The sequence below is a fragment of the Humulus lupulus genome, chromosome 1 (assembly GCF_963169125.1).
Source record: "Humulus lupulus chromosome 1, drHumLupu1.1, whole genome shotgun sequence".
Taxonomy (NCBI): domain Eukaryota; kingdom Viridiplantae; phylum Streptophyta; class Magnoliopsida; order Rosales; family Cannabaceae; genus Humulus; species Humulus lupulus.
The window spans coordinates 284,156,777-284,167,239 of NC_084793.1; positions in this window are offsets into that span (position 1 = coordinate 284,156,777).

The window sequence follows — 10,463 nt, forward strand, 5'->3', positions numbered from 1 at the left end:
ACATATAATGCACAAAAGCCCTACCTGAAAGATTCAGACCATATAGTAGGAAATTATAAGCAACCACCTATAACTCTTTGATTTTCAGCTAATATGTACACATAATTCTCCAAGATTCTGAAACTGGGATGTGCATGATTTCTATTCTTAGCTTTAAAAATAATCCAGGTTTCCCATCAGAAAGCTCCCCGAATAAATTTTAGATCCCAAAATAAAATAAACGATGAAAAATTGCATATTATACAAACTGCAATAGAGGTTTTATTGTTCTCATCTACAAGAAGAGGAATGAAGCTAAGAACCAAACAACTAAGAGCCCCAGACCACCACAACCAAAGATCAAAATGTCCACCAATAAATATACAACTGTGGTACGACCCCCCAACAGCTCCTTGAACTAAAAATTGGACAAGAGGATCAAGAATTTAAGCATTAAAGACATGGAAAGTAGAGCTAATAATTATAAGAGATACCATCTACGATGAACTTGGAAGCAATGACCCATAATTTTCAAATAGGACCAACAAACCAAAACTGGAAATGGAGGCATCGAACTAATAGAAAACAAAAAAGTCGTTAAATTTTAGCTAGAAGATCAGTATCCCACAAAATGTTCAAAACCATTCTGAAAAGTTACCATGTGAACGTAAATTATAGTACTAGAAGTAGTAACCATTGCTAGAAATTAAGAAAAACAACAACCCATCTATTCAATGTCAAAAACAATATACACTAGTCTATATTTAGCCTAGTTCATCCATGTTAAATAACTCAAGCACCTTCACTCACCCTAGACAATGGAACTACTTATTTTGTAGAATAGAATCTATAGAAACAAACGTTTCGATATATTTATTACCTTTGAAGTGAATTTTTTTTAATAGTCAATAGAATACTCAACAGTCTAAACCGAAACATTTGGTAAAAATAAGAACAAACTTATTGAACTCGTCACTATATTTATATGAGCTGTTACAAAGACCCATGATATTTTTTTTATTCTCTCTAGATTTTTTTCATATTCATTCGTTACTCAACTAAAGCTTCCATTTTACGCATACAAATTCGCATTTAAATGCAGAAGACTAATTCAATCATCATCACAATAATAGAAAAGTGCATATAAGAGGTGCAAACATATCTTAGATTCTTAGCTCAGAATCAATTTCGAATCAGATAGAAAACAAGTGGAAGAAACTAGAACAACATAAAGCAGAGGAGAGAGAGAAGACGAACAGAGGAGAGTTGAAAGATCAAAGTGAGGAAGCGGAGAGGAGCGCCGCCCAGCGGAAGTGAAACTGAGAGAAAGAATTAGAATGCCTGCCAACGTTTAGGTTCTGTTTCTGAATCTTAACATTTCAATGTTTGTCGTCTCACACTTTTTGTCGACTCTAGAGCGAGTATTCGTGAGGCAGAGATGAGTTGAGGGCGGAGAGACTTCGTGAGGGCGGTGAGGGCGGAGAGACTTCGTGAGGGCGGTGAGGCAGAGATGAGTTGAGGGCTGAGAGACTTCGTGAGGGCGGTGAGGCAGAGATGAGTTGAGGGCGGTGAGTCTTCGTGAGGGCGGAGAGGGCTTCGTGAGTGAGAGATGGAGGCTGAGAGAAAGGGTACCTTAGAGAAAGGCTGAGAGAAAGGGAGTTTGGCAGAAATTCATTTTGCCGCCTGAGTTTTTAGTCATATGGCACCAAAATCAGACCGTGTGTTTTTAATCCCCACTATTCAGTTCCGTGTTTTTTTAATCCCCCACTTAATTATAGCACTTCTAAATATATGCTATTCTTTAATGTAATATATACTCAATATTGTTGTAGTGGCTATGTCTTCCCACTTCCATTCTGGAATACTAAGCAGTTACAGTAAGCCTGTAGGTTGCTGATGTTCCGCTTTCACTTGCTGGCATACTAGGCATTTGGACACATATTCTGCTACGTCTTCCTTCATTTCTGACCACAAATATAGTGCCTTAAGGTCGTGAGTCATCTTGGTTGACCCTGGGTGAACTTAGTATGGGGTATTGTGTGCTTCTTCTAAAATCTTCATCTTAATTCCATAGTCATTCAACATGCATACCCGACCCTTATATCTCAAAAACCCCTATCTTGATATAGAGAAATCTGTGGCCTTGCCTTCTTTGACTGCAACCATATGTGTCACTAATGTGTCATCATGCCCTTGCCCGATTCGTGTATCTTCTAATAGATTTGTCTGGATGGACAAGTTAGCCAGCTTACCAATAACTACTTCTATTCCGACATTGATTAGCTTTTGCTGGAGTAACTTTTCTATTCCGGATAATGCTGGTAGATTTCCGTAACTCTTCCTACTTAGCGCATCAGCCACTATGTTTGCTTTTCCTGGGTGGTATAGGATTTCGCAGTCATAATCCTTTACTAATTCTAACCACCTGCACGGCCTCATGTTGAGCTCCTTCTGTGTGAAGAAATACTTTACACTCTTGTGGTCCGTATAAATCTCACACCATTCTCCATAAAGATAGTGGCGCCAGATTTTCAATGCGAAGACCACTACTGCCAACTCCATATCATGCGTTGGATAGCGTTGCTCGTATTCCTTCAGCTGCCTTGAGGTGTAGGCTATTACTTTGTCATTTTGCGTCAGCACACAACCCAAACGTTGCTTCGACACATCACAATATACTAGAAACTTGTCGTTGGGTGTTGGTACACAAAGTACTGGTGCTGAGCATAACTTATCCTTGAGCAACTGGAATCTCTTTTCACATCTATTCGTCCAGTTGAACTTTTGATGTTTCCGGGTCAAGTTGGTAAGAGGAGTGGCTATCTGAGGAAAGCCTTCTACGAATCTCCGATAATAGCCTGGTAGCTCGAGAAAACTTCTAACTTTTGACACATTCTTAGGTCTTGGCCAATCCTTCACAACCTCTACCTTAGCTGGGTCCACAGCAACTCCGCCTTTGGATACTATATGGTCGAGGAACGCCACTTGTGAAAGCCAAAATTTGAACTTCTTGAACTTGGCGTAAAGTTGATGCTTCTTCAATCGCAGCATGGTCATTCTTAAATGTTCCTCGTGTTCGACTTCATCCTTGGAGTACACCAAAATATCGTCAATAAACACTACGAAGAATTTGTCCAAGTAATCCCTGAAGACCCGATTCATTAAATCCATAAATGCGGCTGGAGCGTTGGTAAGACCAAAAGACATAACTAGAAAGTCATAATGTCCATATCGAGTTCTAAAAGCTGTCTTTGGAATATCTTCTTCCCGTACCTTGAGCTGGTGATACCTGGTCCGTAGGTCAACCTTAGAAAATACGGTCGCTCCTCGGAGTTGATCAAACAAGTCATCGATTTGGGGTAGTGGGTACTTATTCTTAATTGTCACCTTATTCAGCTCATGGTAATCTATACACATCTGCATGCTTCCATCCTTCTTCTTCATAAATAGAATCGGTGCTCCCCATGGCGAATGAATTGGTCTAATGAACCCAAGTCTAAGAGTTCTTATAGCTGCGTCTTTAACTCCTTGAGTTCGGTAGGTGCCATCCGGTATGGTGCCTTAGAGATAGGCTTGGTTGTCGGTGCTAGTTCGATTGTGAAGTCAATTTCCAGAGTAGGCGGCAACCCTGGTAAGTCGTCAGGAAATATTTCTGGAAATTCTTTTATAATGCGGACGTCTCCAACCTTTAGTGGTGTTTCCTGTACCACATCTATAACGCTGGCTAAGAATGTGTGACATCCTTTCTCTATCATCCTTTGAGCTTTAAGAGATGAGATAAGCAGTGTCTGTACTCCTGAAACCTTTCCCATTAAGCATAGTTTATGATCGTCAGGAGTTTTGAACATCACTTGCTTTCTCCTACAATCGATGGTTGCGCCATGCCTTGCTAGCCAATCCATGCCCAATATTACGTCAAAGTCTTTGATTTCTAGTTCTATCAGGTCTCCTTCTAGTTCTATGTCCTCAATTTTGATCGGTACGCCTCGTACTATCAGTGATGATAGGACTACTTTGCCCTAAGGCAATTCTGTCACAAACCTAGTTCTAAATCTTTCACAAGGTTTGTCTATTTTCTTTATCATTCCTAATGAGATATACGAGTGTGTTGCTCCCGAATCAAATAATGCTGAACATATATTATCGAGGATAGGAATCTGACCTATGACCACTTTGTTACTAGCTTCACCTTCTCCCTAGGTCAAGGCAAAGACTCTGGCTGGAACCATCTTATTGTCATTTTTCTCTTCTTGCCTGAGCTGTGGACATTCCTTCTGTCGATGACCTTCATGACCACAATTGTAACTTCCTTTGGTGTCCGCACGACACTCCCCGGGATGTTTCTGTTGGGAAAACTTATACAAGATCTTTATTTATTTTCATGTATATCTAATATTAAACAAATTAATACAAGATAGCCTAAAACATGTTTCTAAAATTGAATTCAAAGAGAAAAAAAGAATAGAATACTTACAGTATACGCAACGAAATGAAACAGTCCTTCCTTCAGTTTATCTAACTCTTGTATCCTCTCTGTCGCAGAGTATTATCAAGAAACTGAACCGATCTTCTATTTTCTTCACAATCTTCCAATGTATCCTTAGAACCACCTAGACTAGTGTGGGCAATTCTCAACATATGAGATAGATATAGAGAAGAAGAAGAGAAAATAATCAAAGAGGCTTAGAAAAGCACTTGTGTTTAGAGAGAATCTAAAACTATTAGAAAACCAGTGATTAAACTTATCTGTCGTCTCAGAAATCTTCACTAATGACTTCTCTCTAAGCACTCCTTTTATATACTCAATTAGGAAATTTAATTTAATTAAAAAATAAATAAAATAATATCCATTTTAAAGCCCTAGGTCGAAATTATCATGGGCTTTAGGCCCATGAAATTTCCCATTTGATTATAAGCCCATTGGACTTAACATCAAGGCCTGTATTATTTTCTATTGATTTAATTATTTAAATACTTTATCAAATTAATTATTTATAATTTGAACCTTGATTTAAACTTATTTATTAATTTAGATACCAATTTATCTTAATTAATAAATCTGTCATAATTTTTCTTTTCTTCTTAAAATTACACAACTCTGTGAAACTATCCAAAATCGGCCTGGTCAACTTTGATAATTCTAATTGATAATTAAATCAATTAATTGAGACTATCTAGATGATTTTATCCAAGGTACAACGGGGACCATGGGTCTATGAAATCAAGCTCCAATAAGTTATCATAAATCTAACAAATAAATTTACTAACTTATTAATTCCTCCTCACTCCACTATAGATTCGGAATTGCACTCTTGAATTCTTAGAACGATCTATAACAAATATAGATACGCTATTAATTATCCATTGCTACAACCGTAATTTTCACTCAATCCTCTATAGATGGTCTACAATGAGATTGGACTAAAATACCATTTTACCCCTCATTGTATTGTATCCTTAAAACACTTAGTTCCTTGTAAATGATATTTCAGTAAACTAATTTAATTACTGAAATGAGATCTCTATCATTTAACACCTTGAACCAAACTAAAAGGAAACCATCGTTTCACTTCTTCTTCAGAAGCTATAGATGTTCATATTTATGATTAACACTCCCACTCAATTATACTACCGAGTTCCCAAGATGTAAATATGGGCTAGTCCGTAGGGTAAGCTGGTAACGAACAAGTCAAAGAACTCAAATAATACAATCAGTTAGAATACTAACCACTCAGAATTGAGATTGAATTAACCTATGGTCAAATAGTTAATATGAATAGAATAGATAATAACAGTATGTTTACTTATCTTATCAACTGTCAATATTGGTCCTGTCCGATGTAACAAATACATCCGATCTTATCTACTTTGCTAATGTTCTGGAAAGAACATAACACTGTAATGTGTGAGTAGATCATATCGTAGATTGGCAAGTCAGTGTAAATCCTGTGCTCTGACTAATCTTAGGACTAACTTATTTTGAACATATAATCATATTAATATTCCACTATGATTACGTCATTATAAATAAGATTAGCTATATGCTCGGGATTTAATAGAAGTTTATATTAAACAAATAGTCATGAAAATAAAACATGTGAGCAAAGTGATTGACCAAGTCAAAAAATAATCTCTATTCTTTTATTGATTATAAATGAGATTACAAAGAATTTGAGTTTTAATTAGGGCATAAAACCCCCCAACAGTTTCTTTTGGCATTTGGAGCACTGTGGGTATTCTACATAACCCGACCTATTACTTCCATTGCTTGTCCGTGCTCTTTTGTCATTGTCGGATTGCTTATTGTCAAGATGCCTTCTCTTTTGACCATTATTGTTGCTATGCTAATGATTGTTGTTGTTGTGGTTCCAACCATTCTAAGATTGATTATGCTGCTTAGGTTCAAGTTTGCTGGCCTCCTCCTAACTAACATTCGCCTGAAGCCTCTCCACCTCTATAGCCGTTTCTAGAGCATCGACATAAGAAGTGGTTCCATGATTTGATAGCTTGACTCCAAGCTCAATCTTTGGTCTAAGTCCTTTAACGAACTTGGTGACCCTCAAAAAGTCGGTTGGGATCAACTTTGGTGCAAACTTGGCTAGTCGATCAAACTGACTAGCATACTCTACTACTGTCAAGTTGCCCTGCTTGAGACTAGAGAATTCTTCTACCCTTGTAGAGATGACTGCCAAGTTATAGTACTTCTTGTGAAAGAGCTCCACAAATCTAGTCCATGTCACGGTGGCGACGTCGTGAGTCTGTTGTACTAAATCCCACCAGATTCTAGCATCCTTCTTCAGAAGAGAAGAAACACAAGATATGCGATCCGCGTTGCTGAGGTTGGAAAATCTTTAAAAAGCCTAATTACTAGGATGTATTGTTCTGTAGCTCTCATCATAATTTGCTTAGTAGTTTGGAGGTGAACTATCTCCTTGTGGAATAAGATCAGTCTCTGAGTGATTCTTTCTAACACACCTACAATATTCCTTGGCTCTGTAATCCTTTTTAATGCCTTAATGGCTCGGATATCATGATAGGTCAAGGCTCCATCCATTCTTAACTGAAAACATAATGGATAAAACATTAGCTATAAACATAAACATAAACATAAACATAAACATACTAAACATAAACACTTACTTTGGTAGTTATATCCGGACCTTGTGCGTGTGTATCAAGGAGAACTTCATGCATATGAACTATGGATTTGATACCAACTGTAATGCCCTGACTATTTCTAAGACCTCGGACCATTAAAAACTACTAAAAAATTGCTACTAATTTGAATACATACATCAAGAAATAATAGAACTTTATTCAAAACCCAAAATATTGTAAGAAATACAAAATATGATATGAAATATAGAATATGGTATGGGAGCCCATTGTTATAAAACATAAAACATAAAAACATAATGTTTAAATCCTAAGTGCGAAAATACATAAAACATAAATCAAAAGATTTAAAAACAACGTCATCCTCGATGTTCCAGCAGTCCATTCAATCCATTCACCCTCAACACACATGCCAAGCTGCCACGAATCATTCCCGCCTTCCATGCTCATTTTCTTGCACAATCTAAAAAGTAAAGAATGAGCTTAATGCCCAGCAAGGAAAATCTACTAACAACACATATATGTCATAAATCATAAAACATAAGACTATATCATAATGCATATACTATAAAACATATGACTATAAAAATGTATATCGTATAGGACTACAATATTAATGGCCATTAACTCATTAACATGGTATGTGATAAAACCATCTAGGTCCTCTGCCTACTAATCGAGGTAGGTTAGATCACAACTATAGTATATGATAATCCATCTAAGTCATCTGTCTACTAATCGTTCCTGGGGCTTGCTATCTAAGCAAATCATATGCCCAAGCGACTACAACATAAATTCTTGGGGCCTGCTATCTAAGCAAGTCATATGCCCAAGGACTACAACATATATCATATCACATATCATATCATAACATAAACATATAAACACATATAATTTATCATATTTTCCTTACCAAAAACTGGGATATGGAGACAAGAACGGGATTGGAAAACTCCTAAAACCAACAGCAAGAATCGTGAGTTTCTATAGAAAAGGAGATGAAAAGAGAACTAAACCATCAAAGTAAAAACTTACTGAAAACAACCTTAAGTTTTCAAGAAACTTAAACACCTAATCAAGAATCATAAAAATAAGCTAGGATCTGAAAGAAAACTAAAGAACTATGAAGAACTGAACTTAAGGATAGGAATACCTTGGATGAACTATAACTTGATCTATACCTCGATACTGAAATAACACTTACATCCCAAGTGTTTAGAAAAGCTTAGGTTGTAAAAGCTTTTATCCCAAAACCCGAGTGTTTCTCTCTATAATAATCTTAGCAGCTTGGAGGCTCTGAACAATGCTTGAATTATGAGTGAAAAGGCTGAGTACTAGGTCCTAATTATAGAGTTCAAGGAGTGAAAGTAACCCCTTTTAGAATGAATAAATAAATGAATATAAAATGAAAAATATTTGAATTTTCATACAACAGATGCCCAGAACTCGGTCAAAATCATTCAAGAGCAAGTCTAAGTGGTTAAGGCTGTTTTTAAATTTAAATCCTTAAGATTCCAAAAATTGAATCCCAGAGGCGATATATTGCCTACCCTGGGCGATATATCACCTAGACCTATATCCCGAGCCCTCATTCTTTTGTTCGTACGAAGTCGACGTGTTTTCTATATCTCCCAAAGGCGATATATCGGCCCCTATAGCTGCGATATATCGGCATACGCTGATATTTTAAACATGTTTTTGCACTGTTCAGGATATTTTGAAATTGAGTAAAACAACTTTGACTGAGTAAAACGTGATCTTAACAGCTACTGGAAGGTTCTAGAGTTTCTAGATCTTTCTTTTAATTAAACTATTCATAAAAATACTTAAATCCTTAATAAACATGCTTGTGACAAGTTTCACGTACTTATTAATTCTATCTAAACCTTAGGTTAATAAATAATATTTCTAAGACCAGTATTACTAATCAAACCTTATGTTATAATTAATATTTCCAAACTATAGGTTAAACTTATAAAATCCATAACTGTTGCTATGAGTTTCCAACTAAGTCCTAGGTTGAACCAAAATCCACGGAAACTAACATACTACAAGCTACTACTACTACTATCTAGCTAAGTAAAATTTCAAGATACTACACCTCTCTCTTTGCAGCACTATCCTTCCATATGTGATCTTCCATGTACTCAACATCTAAAGCTTTATCCAGAATCTCAGCATAGCTAACCAGCTCTGTACTAGTCATCTTGACATCCCTGGAAATCATAGGCTTTAGTCCCTTTATATATCTCTGAACTCTCATGACCTCTGTTGGGACTATCTCAGGTGCAAACCTTGTCAGTCTATCAAATTTCTAAGCATATTCTGTGAGTGAAAGACTGCCTTGCGTCAGTCACAAATTCATCAACTTTGGTTGCTAGCACTGTAGGGCTATTGTAATTTTTAGTAAATACTTGTACAAAGTTAGCACAGGTCATGGTATCTAAAGTTCGTGTCTGTTTAACCATATCCCACCAAATCCTAGCATCCATCTTTAGTAGATGAGTAGAGCAAGAGACCCTCTGATGGTCATTTAGCTTTGTATGTTCAAAATGGCCTCAATTAACCTTAGCCAATCCTCAGCATTCATAGGATATGGTTTCCCTTCGAATTTTAGAGGGGATTCCTTCCTGAATCGCTCGTACACTGGCTCAAACCCATAGCCAATTGGTGCTTGTGGATACACTGGGGGCACTTGCTATTATGGGGGTTTGGGCTGTGTTAGCGATACTTGCTGGGCTTTAGGTGCTTGTCGTGCTTGGGCCAGCTTCTTTTCCCTTTGTCTCAGTTGATCTCTCAATCGTGCCACTTCTGTGGCCAAGTCAACAGCTGGTGCATTTGGTTGTACCGGAGGTACTTGCATATCAGGGATTTCCTCTGCATTTAGGTTGGCAGGGGCGCCTTTACCATGACCTCTGTCCCTTCCTTTACCAACCCTAGCGCCTTTCCCTCGTGTAGCTCCTCTAGAAGACATGTTGATGTTCTAAGGCACAAAAGAAACCATCATAAGAGGAGGAAATTCACATAATTGCATAACACTAAAGTCTTAATTGATATTTCAACGAATTTAATATGCATGCTTATATCCATTCACACATAATCCAAGTTTGCAAAAATACCAATTATAACAATTACTTAAATCCTTAAAATGTTAAAAATATTCCAAATATCCAACTTAAAATCATTCCAAACATAGTAAATCCCATTTATTCTATAAGATCCAGGGATTTAGGGAAGAATAAGCTCTAATCCTCAACAGTCGACTCATATCTAGAGTCATAGTCTAGCATCTCCTCGGTGGTGTGGAAATAACCAGGTGTGTAGCTTTTGCTCTGTCCCTGTCATCCACATCAGGTATGGAATAGAGC